The sequence below is a fragment of the Lampetra fluviatilis genome, chromosome 25 (assembly GCF_964198595.1).
Source record: "Lampetra fluviatilis chromosome 25, kcLamFluv1.1, whole genome shotgun sequence".
NCBI lineage: Eukaryota > Metazoa > Chordata > Hyperoartia > Petromyzontiformes > Petromyzontidae > Lampetra > Lampetra fluviatilis.
In genome coordinates, this window is record NC_136299.1 from 10,293,932 (window position 1) to 10,313,891 (window position 19,960).

General features: G+C 50.9%; 1 long non-coding RNA gene across 1 annotated transcript in view; it reads right to left on the bottom strand.

Annotated features, from left to right (window-relative positions):
* Nucleotides 1–1,146: 1,146 nt before the first annotated feature.
* The window catches only part of LOC144941801 (uncharacterized), a 56,716-nt gene continuing 37,902 nt past the window's right edge, over nt 1,147–19,960 (bottom strand). The window contains exon 3 of the long non-coding RNA XR_013639270.1: nt 1,147–2,715. This is a non-coding gene — a long non-coding RNA (uncharacterized LOC144941801). The remainder of the gene's footprint in view (nt 2,716–19,960) is intronic.

Consider the following 19,960-nt stretch of genomic DNA (forward strand, 5'->3'; position numbering starts at 1 on the left):
CGTTCGGAGCCCCGCGTTCTCTCTTACCGAAGCAAATGGATATTAAAGTCAACTCGCCTTGATGTTAACGGTGAACAAATCAAACGCGCGCACACACACACACATCTCGGGTGCGAGATTAAAAAAAAGACAAAGATCCCCCGCATAGCCTTAACGGACTGTTGGGGCAAGTGCTGTCAACGAGCACCTATGAAGGCCAGCACGGCACACGAGGGGGTGGATGGCCAGCACCCCCCCGGCCGCCTTTGTCTCCCCAATGAAGGCCAGCACCACGCCCGGCCGCCTTTGTCTCCCCAGTGGCAATGTTTACACATCGTACTCATTTGAGGCTGAGTCGACCTAGGGGATGCCCAGAACCGTTTCAGATAACCGTCACTGGGGCTGGGTAGCCGTGAGCGGGAATCGAACTCGGGTCGCCGCTGTCCGCAGCGCAGCGTAGCGCTCACCGCTACACGACTGCTACACTACAGATACACACGCATGTCACACACACACACAAACACATGTTTGAGGAGGAGACCGGTGGACCCAATCACACAGCTACACACGCACACACACAAATGTTTTAAAGAGGAAGAGCGAGGGGGAGAGGGCTACACAATCGCACACACACACACAAAGACACAAACACGTGTCTGAGAAGGAGCAGCAGGCGAAGAGGAGACACACACGCACATTTCTCACACGCGCATACATACACACGAAGGCACGCTGGCGGGTGGGAGGGAGGGCGGGCGGGCGGGATATGCAAAACATTTAATCCCGCAATTAGCCGCCGCCGCCGTCCTCAATTGGAACGGAGCTGCCGAAGTAAACAATAACAGCGATAAAGGGGGCGAAAGTGGCACGGCACGCAGGCGCGCATTTCCATCACAAACGGCGAGCCGGGCCATGTTTTAATCATGAGGCGGGGGCCGCATTTACACACGAGGATGCGCGAGGCGAACGAGACATTTATCTGCTGATCCGGCTTCCTATTAAACGACATTTCCCTCCGTGTCGGAAAAGCCCCCCTCCCCTCCTCCTCCTCCTTGTGTGAGCGTCTCCCTCTCGCGTCAGATGCGGCGGCATATTATTAATTTACAGGGTGGCTCACAAGTCAGGACGCATTGGGTTATTCTATTTATTTTAAATGAATGTTATAACACGGACTAGCTTGAATGAATGATGCAGTAATTCTCTTTTTTTTTTGTTTGGTAAAGATTACAGCTGGCTTCTTTAGCATATATCAACACAACTCATTGATACTCGATTGTTTTTTTGGTAAAGTCACGTAGGTAAAAAAGAAAAATACATTAAATCACGACGTTTCGGAGGCAACACAAGCTTCCGTCTTCAGGTGGAACCGTCAAAGCAAAAATGTTTTTCACCTTCGTGACTTTACCGAAAAAAACAAAGAGGATGGACCCTTGCAGTCACGAAAACTTCAAATCTAAAACTCATTGAACTCGTTCGGTCTTGAATCAATTTTCTGTCCATTTGTAAAATGTTCATAATGATCATTCGATAAAATATATGAGCTTAAAGAATAAACACAATGTTTTAACGCCATGCACTGTAAAAATAAATTAAATAACCATATGCGTCCTGACTTCTAGACCACCCTTTATACGCCGTAAGTTCTTGTTTTACGCGGTGAGATGCGTTCCTGTAAAGTGCCGCGTTACGCGAAAACAATTTCCCCATAAACGATGGAACTTTAAAGTTTGCCGTGATACGATGTAGCGCACACCACACACTGAGATGCGGTGTGCAAATCACTGAGGGTAGAGCCGCCACGTTACTGTATCACTCCGCGTACTCTATCGCTGTTCACCCACGCAGCTCAGGAAAGTAGTTCGTCCTCGACCGCTAGAAACCGCGTTATAACGGGGCGCGTTTCGCTTTGTGCGAAGAGTGTTCCCGAATGGAGGAACCGAGTTATAGCGAAAACGCGTTGTTTGAATACGCGTTAAGCGAGAATGTACCGTATACATGTGTGTTTTTTTTTAGACGGAAGATTAAATCAAAACAAATCGGTATGTGAGCTGCAGTGCTGAATCTGCCGTTGTGCACGTGCTGGGTGGATGGCCGCGTCGGGAGACCTCATCCCTCCTCAGCAGTGGATCGACCATGGCTGTTGATAATAATCCATGATCATCATCACCGTTACGCATGTTTGCCCAGGAAAGGGTGCATGATTGCCACACATTCAACAATCGAGTAATTTTGCAGATAAGACGCTTTGATGATGACGCAGGCACACAGTGGCGACTCTCGCGAATGACATAAGTGGATCTTTAACGCCTGCCGTGAAGCAGACGGTTCGTTGGTTACGGTTGATGCACACCGCGGTATTTATCGGGGCGGTCGTTCCATTGGAACCGTGAACCTGTGCAACAAGCCGCGAACCTGCTACCGCTCAGCCATGATGATGATAATGACGATAATGCTGATCTTCTTTCCAGCAAGGACTGGAGGCTGGGTAAGTTTGTATGGGTGGACATTTCCGTAGAAGGAGTCGCAGAGAGGGAGAGGGTGAGAGCCGAGTTTGTGATTTTGTGTGATGTTTGATCCATGCCCCCAAGATGCTGTTTTGTAAATTCGCGTGAGTCGCGGCTCGCACACGAAGGCCCGTGGCGACAGATGTTCCTCGCTGGCTTGACAGCAGCAGCAGCAGCAGCTGCTTGTTCTGGTGCTGCTACGAGAGACGTCCTTGACGTACTGGGCAAACCCCTGTGCGGAGAGAGACGGACAGACAGAGAGGCAGAAGTCGAAAAAGAAAATAAATTAATGTCATCCGGGAAGATGATGCCGAGTGTCAGATAACCAAACACACACATCCCAGAGTCGAGACGCACAACGGATCATGGAGGGGTTGTGGGGGGGGGCACAGTGGGGGGAGGGGGGGGCTGGTGGGGGGGGGATGGAGGTCGGTTTGGTGGTAACGGTGGGGAGGAGGTGAAGGAGTGATGGGAGGTTTGCTACGTACGATTAGCACGGTTGGCTACGATGCAAGTGCAACATACAGCTGGGGGAGTGATGATGGTGACATTGAGCGATGTGGGAGTGAGGTAGTTGGCGATGTTCGCGGTGGCGGTGGTGGAGAAGAGATGGATGAGTTATTGGTGTTGATAGAGTGGTGGTGAGTCTATGACCAAAACACACGGAATGTGCGGGACCTAGCTGGGGAGATGATGACGCATGGCACACAGCGGCTGGGGAGAGAGGGCACGGCTGGGGGAAGGGAGAGGGAGGGCACGGCTGGGGGAAGGGAGAGGGAGGGCACGGCTGGGGGAAGGGAGAGGGAGGGCACGGCTGGGGGAAGGGAGAGGGAGGGCACGGCTGGGGGAAGGGAGAGGGAGGGCACGGCTGGGGGAAGGGAGAGGGAGGGCACGGCTGGAGGAAGGGAGAGGGAGGGCACGGCTGGGGGAAGGGAGAGGGAGGGCACGGCTGGAGGGAGAGAGGGGGATGGAGTGCAGCTGGAGGGAAGAGATTTGTTCGTCTCGCTCGCATCCCGAGCCGATTGAGACAGCGATTATCGGGGTCACACGAGGGCGGCGTCTCGAGGAGAGGCGAGAGGAGAGATTGCAGGGTGGGGGGGGGGGCTGGAATTGGAGAGTGGGGGGTGGAGAGCGGTGGAGAGGAGAAGGGCTCCGTGCAGAACGAGAGAGAGAGCGAGAGAGTGAGCGAGAGAGTGAGCGAGAGGTGGGGGTTTACATAAAGCAAAATTATATTAAAAAAAAAATACAAAATGATGAACGAAGCAAAGTGCCGACTACACCGAGCATCTTCTTGTTTCCACTGATTGTAAAAAAAAAGAGAGAGAACTGGAGAGAGGTGTAGGAGGAGAGTGTGTGCGGTCCCCTCACGCCGACCCAATTCACATTCGTCTCGGCAACCCGCCACTCGGCCGCGAGTAGTCGTGGGAGGGGGGGACGACGACTCATCATCGTGCCGCCTTCGGCTGTCGAGTTCATCGCGGAACGACTCGAGCCACTTGACCACGTGATCACGGCGAGGGGACAGAACGCGTCTGAGAGAGACGTCGAGGAGATGATGGAGCGATGGAATTACGAGTTCGTGGTGCAGGTGCCGCGATGGATTGGATCGGGTGATTCGGGTGTCTGTGGTGATGGGTTGAATCAGGGATGGATTGAATCAGGGATGGATTTAATCGGGTGATTCGGGTGTCTGTGGTGATGGGTTGAATCAGGGATGGATTGAATCAGGGATGGATTGGATCGGGTGATTTGGGTGTCTGTGGTGATGGGTTGAATCAGGGATGGATTGAATCAGGGATGGATTTAATCGGGTGATTCGGGTGTCTGTGGTGATGGGTTGAATCAGGGATGGATTGAATCAGGGATGGATTTAATCGGGTGATTCGGGTGTCTGTGGTGATGGGTTGAATCAGGGATGGATTGAATCAGGGATGGATTTAATCGGGTGATTCGGGTGTCTGTGGTGATGGGTTGAATCAGGGATGGATTGAATCAGGGATGGATTTAATCGGGTGATTCGGGTGTCTGTGGTGATGGGTTGAATCAGGGATGGATTTAATCGGGTGATTCGGGTGTCTGTGGTGATGGGTTGAATCAGGGATGGATTGAATCAGGGATGGATTTAATCGGGTGATTCGTGTGTCTGTGGTGATGGGTTGAATCAGGGATGGATTTAATCGGGTGATTCGGGTGTCTGTGGTGATGGGTTGAATCAGGGATGGATTGAATCAGGGATGGATTTAATCGGGTGATGCGGGTGTCTGTGGTGATGGATTGAATCAGGGATGGATTAAATTAGAGATGGATTTAATCGGGTGATTCGGGTGTCTGTGGTGATGGGTTGAATCAGGGATGGATTGAATCAGAGATGGATTTAATCGGGTGATTCGGGTGTCTGTGGTGATGGGTTGAATCAGGGATGGATTGAATCAGGGATGGATTTAATCGGGTGATTCGGGTGTCTGTGGTGATGGGTTGAATCAGGGATGGATTGAATCAGGGATGGATTTAATCGGGTGATTTGGGTCTCTGTGGTGATGGGTTGAATCAGGGATGGATTGAATCAGGGATGGATTTAATCGGGTGATTTGGGTCTCTGTGGTGATGGGTTGAATCAGGGATGGATTGGATCAGGGATGGATTTAATCGGGTGATTTGGGTCTCTGTGGTGATGGGTTGAATCAGGGATGGATTGGATCAGGGATGGATTTAATCGGGTGATTCGGGTGTCTGGTGATGGGTTGAATCAGGGATGGATTGAATCAGGGATGGATTTAATCGGGTGATTTGGGTCTCTGTGGTGATGGGTTGAATCAGGGATGGATTGAATCAGGGATGGATTTAATCGGGTGATTTGGGTCTCTGTGGTAATGGGTTGAATCAGGGATGGATTGGATCAGGGATGGATTTAATCGGGTGATTTGGGTCTCTGTGGTGATGGGTTGAATCAGGGATGGATTGGATCAGGGATGGATTTAATCGGGTGATTTGGGTCTCTGTGGTGATGGGTTGAATCAGGGATGGATTGAATCAGGGATGGATTGGATCGGGTGATTCGGGTGTCTGTGGTGATGGGTTGAATCAGGGATGGATTGAATCGGATGGATGGAATCAGTTCATGGTTCAGGTGCTGGGATGGATTGATGGATCATCATCCTCGCTTCGCAGGATCGCGAGAAGTGGCGAAGGGTGAGGGGAGATTTTCATCGAGCAGTGGATTGACCATGACAGATGATGATGATAAAAACAAACGTTTAGAGACACAGACTATCTGGTGATGCTGCTGCTGATGCGTTGGCAGTGGTGCAGCAAACATAATTAACAACATAATTAATAACAACAACGCAATAATTTCGTCAATAACACCGCGGTATTAAGATTAAATACATGTGTCCTGTGTGTGCTGTGTGTGCTGTGAAAGATAATTAAATCCGTCAAACATTTAAATAATTTTCTAATAACCGTTAGCATCCTTGTCGAGATGATCGATATCATTGAGACTAAAGATGATATAATTGATAATAATCAGGCAATGTCTCCTTTAAATAGGCGTCTCTCCACAAAACAACAACATTGATATTTTTGCTTTTAGAAAAAAAAACTATGCATCAGTCACACCAGCCTTCTGGAATGACTAACAAAAATGTATAATAATATAAAAAATATGTAGAAACGAGTATATATTTATTAATATGTCTATGTATATATACTTGTACATATATAGTGTCTGTCTTGTTTGTATTGTTGATCTCGTTTGTTTCGTTTGTATTGTTTATAATTATACATCACGCCGCAATTTATACAAATCGAACTCAGCTCGCCGCGCTGAGAAGCGCAGAAGCGCGCTAACCATTGTGCCACCGCTCCCCGCCCCATACGTCGGTGGCACAGGTTGAAGCCACCCAATTCTGACTTCAGGAACCCACCCCGCCGAGAGAGACAAACGTGGAACAGGGGGAGACGTGAGGACCCACAACCACAATGTGTTTGCGCGTTAATTACACGTTAATTGACCAGCCCTCCCCCCCCCCTCTCCTCCCCCCCCTCCCCCCCTCTCTCCCTCCCTCCCCTCCTCCCCCTCCCTCCCTCCCTCCCCTCCCCCCCTCTCTCCCTCCCTCCCCTCCCCCCCCTCTATCCCTCCCTCCCCTCCCCCCCCCTACCCCCTTCCCCCCCCCTCCCCCCCCTACCCCCTTCCCCTCCCCTCCCCCTCCCTCCCTCCCTCCCCTCCCTCCCCTCCTTTTTCACGATCAGGAAACAAGAAGATGCTCGGTGTAGTCGGCACTTTGCTTCGTTCATCATTTTTATTTTTTTATGCTTTGCTTTATGTAACCCCCCCCCCCCCCCCGTTTTTAAATGAAATATTTCACCGAAAGTTTCACGCTCTCCCCGCACTCCCCCCCACGACCTCGCTCCGCCGCCCGCGGTGATGAGAGAGACGTTTAGCAAAGTCAACGGTGGCGAGGGAAGAGAAGCAGAGACGGCTTAAACTGTCGCAGTTGTGGGTCACAACTCGAGTCTTCGTCTCGTTTGTATTGTCCGCCTCGTTTGTATTGTCCGTCTCGTTTGTATTGTCCGTCTCGTTTGTATTGTTTGTATCGTTTGTATTGTCGAGATTGTGTTGTTTGTATTGTCTCTCTCGTGTGTATTGTTCTTTCTCTTTTGTGTTGTCGAGATGTCCGCCCGATAGATTCTCCGTCCTGTGACCGCCGACATCAAGAGCGGCGTGCTCTCCCAGTTAATAAAAACCTACGTCTGGGATGATACATACACACACAAGACGAACATCCACAAGTAAGAGTTGGGGCAAGCGCTGTTAGCCAGCAACACCTATGAAGGCCGGCACGTCACACGAAGGGGTAGGTGGCCAACACCACGACCGGCCGCCTTTGTCTCCCCAGTGACGACGTTCACACACCGCACCGGATACTCATTTGAGGCTGAGTCGACCTAGGGGAGACGCGTCACCGGTTCAGATAATCTCCACTGCTGTTGGCCGTGAGCGGGACTCAAACTCCGGGTCTCCAGTGTCGGAGCGCAGCGCGCAAGACCGCTCCACTCCCGCTCCCCGCGTACACACGCGACTCCCATGTACACGCACGCACGTACCCCGTGTACGTGAGCGATCTTCTCGGAGATCCGCCGAGCTCATTAAGCACCTGGCGCGTCTGAAAATGAGAGGCTCATTACCTTGCAAATTGGAAAGTGATATCGCCTCTAATGAGCCTAAACAGGAGCCTGCTGTGACGGGCGTTTGCGCGCTGCCGAGCATGGACAGGGCTATCCCACACATTGTGCGCGTGTGTAGAGCTATGTGCGTGTATGTATGGCGCTAAGTGTGTGTGTGTAGTTGGTTATCTGGGAGAGAGGGTGTGTGTGGGGCTCTGTGTGTGTTTGTAAATATGTCGGGAGCGATAGTGTAGCGTTGAGCCCGCTCCACTTACCAACCCGGCGACCCGAGTTTGACTCCCGCTCACGGCCACCCAACATCTGAACCGGCCCTAGGCCCTCCCCTAGGTCGACTCAGCATCAAACGAGTACCTGGTGCGGTGTTATACATCGCCACTGGGGAGACAAAGGCGGCCGGGCGTGGTGATGGCCACCCACCCGCTCGTGCGCCATGCCGACCTTCATAGGTGCTACTCGCTAACAGCACTTGCCCCGACAGTCTGTTAAGGCTATACGGGGGATCTTTGTCTTTGTTTAGAAATACCGTGTAGCGGAGATCAGTGGCGTGGTGGTTAGCGAACCAGGTGGCGTGAGCTCGATTTCCGACCACGGGCTAACATCATCCACGAGTTCCCCAACTGGTCCTGGGCTAACATTCATTCACCAAATGCTCATGGGCTATGGTGTGCCGCAGAGAGAGAGATAGAAAATACATCACTCTACAGGTGCTACTACACTTCTATGCTCCCGCGTCTATGCTGCGCGCATTCACCAACCAACGTGGTCAGTCAGATATTCACTGAGCTGCTATACGGCTTATTCTAGATTTGAAGCTTTCGTGACTGCAAGGATTCATGCTCTTTGGTTTTTTCGGTGAAGTCACGTAGGTAAAAGAATCAATAAAATAAAATAAATGAAAACAATTAAATTAAATCACGACGTTTCGGAGGCAACACAAGCTTCCTTCATCAGGTGTTAAAAAAAAGCTTGTGTTGCCTCCGAAACGTCGTGATTTAATTTAGTTTTCATTTATTTTATTTTATTGATTGTTTTACCTACGTGACTTTACCGAAAAAAACAAAGAGTATGCTTCACAGCTCTTTATTCAGAAGCGATCTGGCCACAAATGATAGCTCAACGAAGTGGCTTTTATCGCGTGGAAATGTATAGCAGTCAAAATGCTCGAAACGCGTGATGTTGATTCTAAATTTGTAGGGAAAACCCGGAGGACCCGGAGAAAAATCCACGCGATCACAGCAGGCGTCGGGGTCGGGATCGAACCCGCGACCTCCTTTATACCAGGCAAGGGAGTTAACATCTCGCCACAATGTGATTGCACAATCCCCGTAATCCACACGGGGGTGGGGAGACCCTCATCCAGTCATGGATTTAACAAAAGAAGATCCGTGCACGCGCTTCAACACCACCCATGATGAGCACTCGGTGGAGAAGACGGAACGTCTCATGCGGACGTCTCACTCAGACATCACAACTCAACCGTCACTCTCAACCGTCACACTCAGACGTCACACTCAACCGTCACACTCAACCGTCACTCTCAACCGTCACACTCAACCGTCACACTCAACCGTCACTCTCAACCGTCACACTCAACCGTCACTCTCAACCGTCACACTCAACCGTCACACTCAACCGTCACTCTCAACCGTCACACTCAACCTTCACACTCAACTGTCACTCTCAACCGTCACACTCAACCGTCACAACTCAGCTGAATACGGCTCACGACACTCATCTTGTTTCTATGCCGCCCTTGTTTGCTATTATCAAGACCAGAGGCCGGCAGCCAAAATTACAAGAAGATACATTTTTGTTTCAATTTCGGCCCAACAAAACCCCTCGACATTTCAAGAGCCGCACAATGCACAGTGTGGTGACGACGAGACGGCGGTGGTCCTGAATAAAAAAACCGTCACGAAGCAGCAGTCCTTAAAGAGCCACCACATGCGGCTCCGGAGAGGAAGGTTGCCGAGCCCTGATCAAGACGACGCCTTGCGATATGCGCCTATTTGGTGTTTGAATATCTTAACACGTGTGTCCCATAATAAACCCATGTGTCCTGACTTTTGGGCCACCCTGTATATCCCCCCCCACCCCGACCCCGCCCCCCACCGCTTACGGCTAACGTGGCGCCGATCAGCAGAGAACCGACGCGTGCCTGAGATGAAGGCGTGCGCAATATATCTCGTGTATCCGACGGTAATCAAGTTGAAGACAAACAACGTCCCCCCACGCCTCTACCCTCACCGCCCAACTGGGGGGCTGGGGGGAGACGGGGGACCCAAGGAGATCGGCAAATTTGTCGGCTGCCAGGCGTTGGGATGAATGTGATTTGAGATTGGGGATGCGGCTGCGCGAGTCGCCGTTTAGCGCGATGCGCGTGGCCGTGCGATCGGGCCGGAGGATCGTGCGCGCACGGAGACAAAGATCCCCGGTGTGGCCTTAATCGACTGTTGGGGCGATGTTTACACACCGCACCAGGCACTCATTTGAGGCTGAGTCGACCTAGGGGAGGCCTAGGACCGGTGCAAATATTCGCCACTGGTGTTGGCCGTGAGCGGGAATCGAACTCGGGTCACCGGGTTTGTAGCGCAGTGCGCTCACCATTGTGGACGTGTGTGTGTGTGAGTGCGCACATAAGTACGTAACATCGATGCCGTACATGCAGACGCACGTGCAGGTACACGAGACAAAGGCGGCCGGGCGTGGTGCCGGCCACCCATCCCCTTGTGTGTGGTAGCGGCCTCCAAAGGTGCTCGCTAACAGCACTTGCCCCAAAAGTCTGTTAAGGCCATACGGGGGTTCTTCATCTTTGCTGTTCATCCACTATTGTTGGTACGGTACAACAATAGATTGTTTTTGTTCCGCACTGCCCTCTGCCGCCCACCTCGTCGCCCCGCAGGAGTCTAAACCAACATCAACATAAATGTGTCGTTAAACCCGCCGCCATCCGACACAGCCAACCACCTGTCAGGTTTTTTCACGTCAACAAAACGTGGCAGTGAGTTACTGCTCGAAGCACACCCGCGTCGTGCGTTGGAGAGTAAACCCACAGATGAGGACAGTTCGAGGTACGACGTTTCGCTGGTGATCACCGCCAGCAGCTTCATCGGGCGATTTCGTCGGCATTGTGAAGAAGTCCTCCTCCCAGCTCCCGATCTCACGCTTCATCTCACCCGGGCCAATCAGGGACGAGCGCGTCACAATCGACACCCGTGACGCGCGTCCGACCTCGTGAGATCTCGCGAGATCTCGCAAGCTAAGCAGGCGCTGCGCCCGGATCGCGCTTGGATGGACGAACAGCGTGCAACAAGTCTTTAAAAAACATACAACTATTACAGCTATTTTTACACGCGTTTATTTAACTCACTGTTGTTGTCGTTGTTGTTGTATCCTCAAATCTTGTAACTCAATTTTAACCCACTTCCCGATGTGGTATTGACTGCAAACTTGATATAATTATGTCATACTGATGACAATACTATATTCTATCATACAAAATAAAAATAGATATTTTTAAACATTCTTTTGTATATGTTATGTTTCGGCTTGGGTCTAATTGTCCACATTCAATTGACGTTGGCTGTAAATGACCATGGTCCCTTACGTTATGGCAAGCTTCGGGGCCACTTCCTGGAGTCGTGGAGTTCTTCCATTACTAGGACGGTACATTTCATTAAAGCGTGTTTTTAAAAAAAGTATTTTTTTAAATATGACTTATGTATTTGTAGCAGGCAAGAGGCCCGGCTGAGCTATTTAGAGCTCTTTTTTTCAGAAGCTACATGACCACAAATGATAGCACAGCGAAGTGGTGTATCGTGTGGAAGTGTATTACAGCCAACTACTATAACTCTAAACGCGTGACGTTGATTCTAAACGTGGAGGGAGAGACCGGAGGACCCGGAGAAAAAATCCACGCGACCACGGGGAGAGAGACACCGCAAACTCTAAATATACAGCAGCAGGCATCAGGGTCGGGATTGACCCCACAACCTCCTGTATACCAGGCGAGGTGGTTAACATCTCCTAGCCACCGTGATGATGAGAGAGAGAGAGAGACACACACGCAAACTCCAAATATACAGCAGCAGGCGTCAGGGTCGGGATCGAACCTCCAACCTCCTGCATACCAGGCGAGGTAGTTAACATCTCCTAGTCACCGTGATGATGAGACAGAGACGCAAACTCCAAATATACAGCAGCAGGCGTCAGGGTCGGGATCGAACCCACAACCTCCTGCAACCAGGCGAGGTAGTTAACATCTCGCCACCGCGGGACCATTTGTTCTGCTTACCATGGTGAAGTATGGTCAATTACCCCCTCCCCTCCCCCTGTGACCCACTCATCCAGCAGTGGATTTACAAATAAAGAAACATGACCTTCCTGATCGATGGAAAGAATGAAAATGATCCTTCCCAACGACAACTTACAAAGTCTCCGGCAGATGGCAGTACAGCAAGACGGTTACCGACGGGCAGTTTTTCTTTCTTCTACGGAATATCGAGGGTTTGTCCCCTGCTTTTCTCTCCGCCTGATGAAGACCGCTTGTTTTGCGATCGAAACGTCGTGGGTTTTTTGCTTTTATTATTTTAAATTTCATATTTTTATTTAATTCAATTTTAACGTCTTTTATTTTTGTTGTATTTTCTATCTCAGTGACTTTACCGAAAGAACCAAAAACATTCGTCCCCTGCTATTCGTGGTGGCACCGCGGTTTCTTTCCAAACGCCAAACCACAACAAAAATAAACTCGTGAGGATGCTGCGGGAGCGGTGGCGCAGTGCTTAGCGCACCGCCCTACGAAACTCCGGCTCACCTGCGTTGGATTCTTGGGCACGGCTAACACGAGTGGCAAGTGACATCTGCATCGCTCTCGAGTCTCCCCCACACATCTCGCCTGAGCCTTCGATGAGTGTACCCATTGCGTTGTGTCGAACAGACGCACTGTGGGGGAGGGGGGAGATACAAAGACGTCCGGGCGTGGTATTGACCACACCACCGCCTCGTGCAACGTTCCGTCATTCATGGCTGCTCGCGAACAACACGTGTCCCAAACACAGCACAAACGGGATGGTGTAGAGGAGGATGAGGAGGATAAGGAGGGGAGGGGGGGGTATCTTTGTCTTGTGTGTGTGTGTTAATACGTGTGTTAATACGTGTGTTAATACGTGCGTATAACGCTGACCACATACACGCGATTTGCAAACGCGCACACACGCTGAGTTTACGCGAAACTAATTGGTGTCAGGACTCAGCGGGGGGCTAATGAAGGCAAGGAGTGTTCTGTGGCGATGTCTGTGTGTGTGTGCGCGCGTGTATACAATCCTTCGTGAGCGCTTGGGGTAATCTGTTGATTGTTGCCAATTACTCGCAAGCAGCTCAGGCAAAACACACACACACGCACACAAACACACACACAGATGTGTGCGTGCCTTTCTTATTTGCGGGCCGCCGCCTTTCTCGTACGCGCCCACGGTGAGATGGGTCGCCCCGATAAGCGAGCCTCGTAATTAGGGCTCTCGCAGTTCGGATTTCACGCGAAGGTATCTGAAGACGTGCGGCGACTACGACGAAGCCAACACACGCCTCGTAATCACACACAAAGGCAGAGGCAAAGATCCCCCGTGTAGCCTTGACAGACTGTTGGGGAAAGCCAGTTCTCTCTCTGTGTGCCTATGCGTGTTCTCTCTCTATGTATCTTTGTGATATCTGTCTGCTTATATGTCTGTCTATAGTTTTCTGGTTAGATTTGTGTTGCTATTTCATTCATACCTGATGATGATTGCTTGTGTTGCAATCGAAACGTCGTATGCTATTATTTCATTTATTATTTTATCTTCATACGTGACTTTACCGAAAGAACCAAAGAGTAATTCCTGCAGTCACGAAAGCTCCAAATTAAGATTGGCAAGTTCGTGTTTTACACGTTGAACGTGGCCCAATACCGCGTGTATTGCGAACCGTGCCGGCCTGCGCGTGCGTTGGATAATGCGCGAGAGGTTTGGTGGCCAAGCACCACGCACGGCCGCCTTTGTCTTCCTCGACGGCTACGTTTATCTCCGCAACGCACGAGGTGCTCATTTGAGGCCGAGTCGATCTAGGGGGGAGGGAGGGGAAGGCCCCAGCGTCGGTTCAGATGAATGGTTATGCGTCACTGGTGTTGGTCGTGGGTTCCGCGAGCGAGGGTCGAACTCGGGTGGCCGGGTTCGTGGGCCGCTACGCTACCGCCCCCCGCACGCACGGAGGCACAAAGGCAAATGTCTCCCGTGCTGTCCGGCCTGATGGGAGACATTGTAGTCGTAGTAGTCGACATGTGGGCTCTACTAACGCAGTGCGCTAACAACTGCGCCACCGCTCCCCACACGTAACGACGACAACCGCCGGCGCTTGTGCCAGGCTGGGTGCACTTGGAGGCCACATGAAGTGTCGAAGGATCGCTGGCAGGAGGTCACGGTACAGACCCAGGTGCCATGGGTTGACTGCTGTGCCAGGCTAGGTACAGGAGGAGGTCACGGGAACAGACCCAGGTGCCATGGGTTGAGTGCTGTGTCAGGCTAGGTACAGGAGGAGGTCACAGGAACAGACCCAGGTGCCATGGGTTGACTGCTGTGCCAGGCTAGGTACAGGAGGAGATAACGGGAACAGACCCAGGTGCCATGGGTTGACTGCTGTGCCAGGCTAGGTACAGGAGGAGATAACGGGAACAGACCCAGGTGCCATGGGTTGACTGCTGTGCCAGGCTAGGTACAGGAGGAGATAACGGGAACAGACCCAGGTGCCATGGGTTGACTGCTGTGCCAGGCTAGGTACAGGAGGAGGTCACAGGAACAGACCCAGGTGCCATGGGTTGACTGCTGTGCGAGGCTAGGTACAGGAGGAGGTCACGCCAACAGACGCAGATTTAATTCTAGATTTGAGGCTTTCGTGACTGCAAGGATTCATATTCTTAGGTTTTTTCGGTAAAGTCACGTAGGTAAAAAATAAAATAAAAAATAAAATAATAACATTTGCCATGGCTTGACTGAGACGACTGGCGCATGCACCCACTGTGCCAACTCGCTGCGTTTTAACCGTCCGGCGCTCCGCTCTTTGTTGTGAGCGTCGCTCTCGCGGTTTCGACGCTTTGCGTGGCTCTGCCGTGCGAGCAGTGATCGCTCTCGCGGGCTGCTGGTGATGCGGGGGATGGGGGGTTGGGGTAGTCGTCGGCTTTTGCGTCACACCGCCACGGGAGGCGAATTACTCGGTTCACCGCTCACGGGGATCGCGCATTATTTTGTTTCTGGTTGCAAGTGTTGAGCGCGAGACTTGGAGCAATGTTGAACTTTGGGCTCACCCTGCGCCCCAGAGAGTGACACCAATCAACTTTCCTTCGCACAGTAAGTTTAGAAGACACACTTTTTTTTGTACAATTGATCCTCATGGCGGTACCCCGGGGTACCAAATAATACAAGATGGGCCGAGGCAATTAAATGTTTAATTTCTGGGACACTATTTTTTTCCAAGGGGTGTTACTCAACTCCGCGATTGGGCGACCAAGTGATCCGAAATCGGTGCCAGACTCCGACGATGATTAGGATTCGTGATTGATTGTTTAGTTAGACCGCGTAATGATTTGGCCAAATGTGTGTCGTAAGCCCCTCCACCACACGACGTAGCGAAACAAATCAAATTGGCACGCGTGCAATAATGTTTTTTTATTGTTTCAATTCACCGGTAGATCATCACCATTGTGATGATGATGATGATGCTAATAATGATGATTATATTATAGATGCTTAGTATCACGAGCAATAACAAGCGTGTTGTAATCGACGAACCGTTGATCCAAATCGCCGCGTGGCGATATGATTGTGACGTCACAATCACGGGCTTCAGCACTTACGCGTGAGTAAGCTCGCTCCGCATTGTGCAAGGCAAGATGTTCGTAGGAACGCAATTAGCGGATAATGAGAACGTGAATTGGTTCTGGCGGGCGTGGGGAGGGGAGAGAGAAGGGAGGGGAGGCCCAGGTGGGGACGTGGCGACTTTGGTCATTTTCGACTGTTGGCAAAGAACAGGGCAGCACTCACTCACTCACCACACTCTTCACTCACTCACTCACCACACTCACTCACTCACTCACCACACTCACTCACTCACCACACTCACTCACCACATTCCTCATTCACTCACACTCCACACTCACTCACCACACTCACTACTCACTCACCACACTCACCACTCACTCACTCACCACACTCACTCACCACACTCACTCATCACACTCACTCACTCACTCACCACACTCACTCACTCACACTCACTCACTCACCACACTCACTCACTCATCACACTCCTCACTCACTCACACTCCACACTGACTCACCACACTCACTCACTCACCACACTCCTGCAGTCACGAACGTTTTAAGTAAAAAACAACCACAACAACAACAACATTACCCCACGCGTAAGATTGGACTGACTTCACAGTGGATCGCTCTGCAATTGAGAACCTGGCCACCAATCCAGCTGTGTGCTGAGAATGGAGGACAATACACGAATACACAATTCACATTAACAATACACCCCCCCCCCCTCCACATGCAAAGGGACTTAGTGGCCAAACTGTAGAAAGTTGACAGAGACGCGAATACACGTTCACTGTGCCAGTTTCAGCGTCTATTCAGATGCGTTTCCTCGCATTTAGACACCGCTGCGTAACCCCCGATATAGTCTTGCAGACAACGCGTGATCGTACACTGCATCGTGTGTATACAGAAACTAAACTACGAACTATAGTTTGGTTATTTTACCAGGTGAGGCCCACTGAGCCATACATAGATAGCTCTTATTCAGAAGCGACCTGGCCACAAATGATAACTCAACGAAGTGTAGCAGACAAATACTCTAAACGAGTGACGTTGATTCTTAACGTGGAGGGGAAAAACCGGAAGACCTAGAGAAAAATCCCAGCGATCACTGGGAGAGAGACACGCAGACTCCAAATATACAGCAGGCGTCAGGGTCGGGTCGAACCCACGACCTCCTGTATACCAGGCGAGGTAGTTAACATCTCCTAGCCACCGTGATGATGATGAGAGAGAGAGAGACACGCAGACTCCAAATATACAGCCGCAGGCGTCAGGGTCGGGTCGAACCCACGACTTCCTGTACACCAGGCGAGGTAGTTAACATCTCCTAGCCACCGTGATGATGATGAGAGAGAGACACGCAGACTCCAAATATACAGCAGGCGTCAGGGTCGGGATTTATCCCACGACCTCCTGTATACCAGGCGAGGTAGTTAACATCTCCTAGCCACAGTGATGATGATGATGAGAGAGAGACGCAGACTCCAAATATACAGCAGCAGGCGTCAGGGTCGGGATCAAACCCACGACCTCCTGTATACCAGGCGAGGTAGTTAACATATCCTAGCCACCGTGATGATGATGAGAGAGAGAGAGACACGCAGACTCCAAATATACAGCAGCAGGCGTCAGGGTCGGGATCGAACCCACGACCTCTTGTACACTAGGCGAGGTAGTTAACATCTCCTAGCCACCGTGATGATGATGAGAGAGAGAGACACGCAGACTCCAAATATACAGCAGGCGTCAGGGTCGGGATCGAACCCACGACCTCCTGTATACCAGGCGAGGTAGTCAACATCTCGTCCTCGCGGCACCCACACATACAATACCATATATACAGGGTGCTTAAAAAAATGTTAACACTTTCTGAGAATTTGCAACAACACCACAAGAAATGTGCCTCCGAGCTCTGGAAACCATCTGGAGAAGATTCCAGGCACGTGCTGACAATGATGGAGACTCTTTGCCTTTTTGAAGCTATTAACATACATTTGTTATCATGTCGTACAGAGTACTATTGCCCTTTCTTTTCCCATTAAAAACGATCAGGTTTGAAAACATTTGTTTAAGCTCCCTGTAATAATGTTTGCGATGCCTATTGGCTCGCTCTCGCGAGAGAGGCTGAGACGGCTGGCTACCTCTCTGGCAAGACGTTTACTTCCCAAGGCCCGGGTCTGTGGGGACGCTTACCTCTTACTGGCAGCAGTTTACAACAGTTTACAACAGTTTATCTCGCAGAAGGAGGGGAGAGACACGCGGCCCGCTGCCGCCGTGCGCGCTGACGCGTGCGGTGTGAACGCGCGCGCGCAAATTTCCATCTCTCCGGCTCACGACCAACTAACGGTGGCAAAATATCTGGACCGGTTCCTGGGCCTTCTCCTGGGTCGACTCAGCCTAAAATTAGTGCCTAGTGCGGTGCGCAAACATCGCCACTGGGCAGACAAAGGCGGCCGGTTGTGATTTGGTGTCCACCTACACCCTCGTCTGCTCTACCGGCCTTTATGTGTTTGCTAACGGCACTTGCTCCAAACGTATGCTGAAGGCTATATGGACGATCTTTGTCTTTATCTTATTTTGTGGGGGGCGATGGGGCAGTGGCGGTGTCGCAGTGGTTAGTGAACTGCGCTACGAACCCTGCGACCTCGATTCTCGCTCACGACCAATAACAGTGACACATTTGAACCGGCCCTAGGCTTTCCCCTTCGATGAGTATCTGTGTGAGTATCGGTGCGTATCGATACTAGGGAGACAAAGGCGGCCGGGCGTGGTACTGACCACCCACCCCCACGCGCGCCGTAACGATCTTCATCGGTGCTCGCTAACGGCACTTGCCCAAAACGTCTGCTTAGGTCATCGGGGGCCCTTTGTCTCTGTGTGTGCCTATCCTCATGCGCGTCTTCCTTTCTGTACGTGTCTCTCTCTCTCTGTGCGCGTTGTTGTATCCGCGTGCGTCTGTCGTTGCGCGCGTTTGTGCCTTTGTGTGCTTGCGTGTTCGGGCAGCTAATTACGAAGCCTGAGACACGTGCAGAAATTGGTTTATGAACTCATCCTGCATGGTTCATCCACTCGGTCGGCTCGGCCTCAAACAAGCACGCTCTGCTGTGTGGTCATGAACAAGGCCACAAGGGAGACAAAGGCGGAGAGACCTTACGTGGTTAATACCACATCACTCCAACATGTGCCGCGCCGGCCTTAATAGGCAATTGTAAATTGAACCTGCTTTCGCACGCCGTCACCATCACCATCGTGAGCCAGGGTCTATCCGCTGCTGGATGAGGCCACCCCCCGCACCGTCGCTCCTACGACGCAACGGGTGCTACAATCCGCGTCACTCCTGCACACGTGACCTGATTCCGCTGTTCCATCTCCGCGATGGTCGTACTCTCTCAGGCGCAATCGCCTCGTTCTACGGAAGCCATCCCGTCACCGGGCTCTTACTTCTGTCCACCCACCGTCTTCCCAGCCGCGCCGAGCGCCGATTTAAATCCTCAACAGTGAACTGCGATGTCTCTAACGTGGCGTTACGCTCTCCAGCGCAGGTGTTCCCTCTTCCTGCCTCTTAGTCCATGAATTCTGTTTCTCCCGTCTCTCAGTGTAATTCCACAGCATTCGTAGGAAAGGGTTTCTCTTATTTTTTTGCGTTAGATCGCAGTCAAGTATAAATGTGTCGGTAAATCCGCCACCACCCGACGCAGCCAATTAGTAAGGGTTGTAACGTAAACAAAGCGTGCCAATTAGTTACTATTTCGATTTAAAGCTTTCGTGACTGCAAGGATTGATCTTCTTGGTTCTTTCGGTAAAGTCACGTAGAAGGGAAGTAATAAAATAATAAAAATAAAACATAAAAATAAAACATATGTTTTATTTTTTATTATTTTATTACTTCCCTTCTACGTGACTTTACCGAGATAACCAAGAAGATGAATTAGTTACTAGTTCAGCACACCGCTGTGTTGGAGAGTAAACCCACAACGTTTGCAATTCGAGTACTGTGACGTTCCGCTGGTGATTGCAACAACAGCCAGCTTCATCAGGCGACGCTCAAAATTGTGAAGACGTTCTCCTATTTGCGGTGGTGGCGGGTTTAACGAGACATTTATATACGCGCGCGATCTAACAGCCAAAAAAAGTATTTGCTGTGGATAGTGTTGGTCGCGAAAGGCTACGTTTTGAACTAATTGCACACGCGCGTACGTCTCTGAGCTTCTGTGTGTACTTGTTTTTTTTGTTTCGTGGTCACTGCCAGTATCCGTCATTGTCCAGGAACTAGAAGAAATCGTTCCTTTGTAAGCGCATCGCTCTGTTGACTTTCATTTGCAAATTCATTTTTTTCTTCCTAAAGCATTCAGCTCTTCTTAAATTTTTGCACTCAGTCACATATTCACTTTAAGATGTTTTTTTGTTCATTTTTTAGTTTTTGTTTGTTGCGGTTGC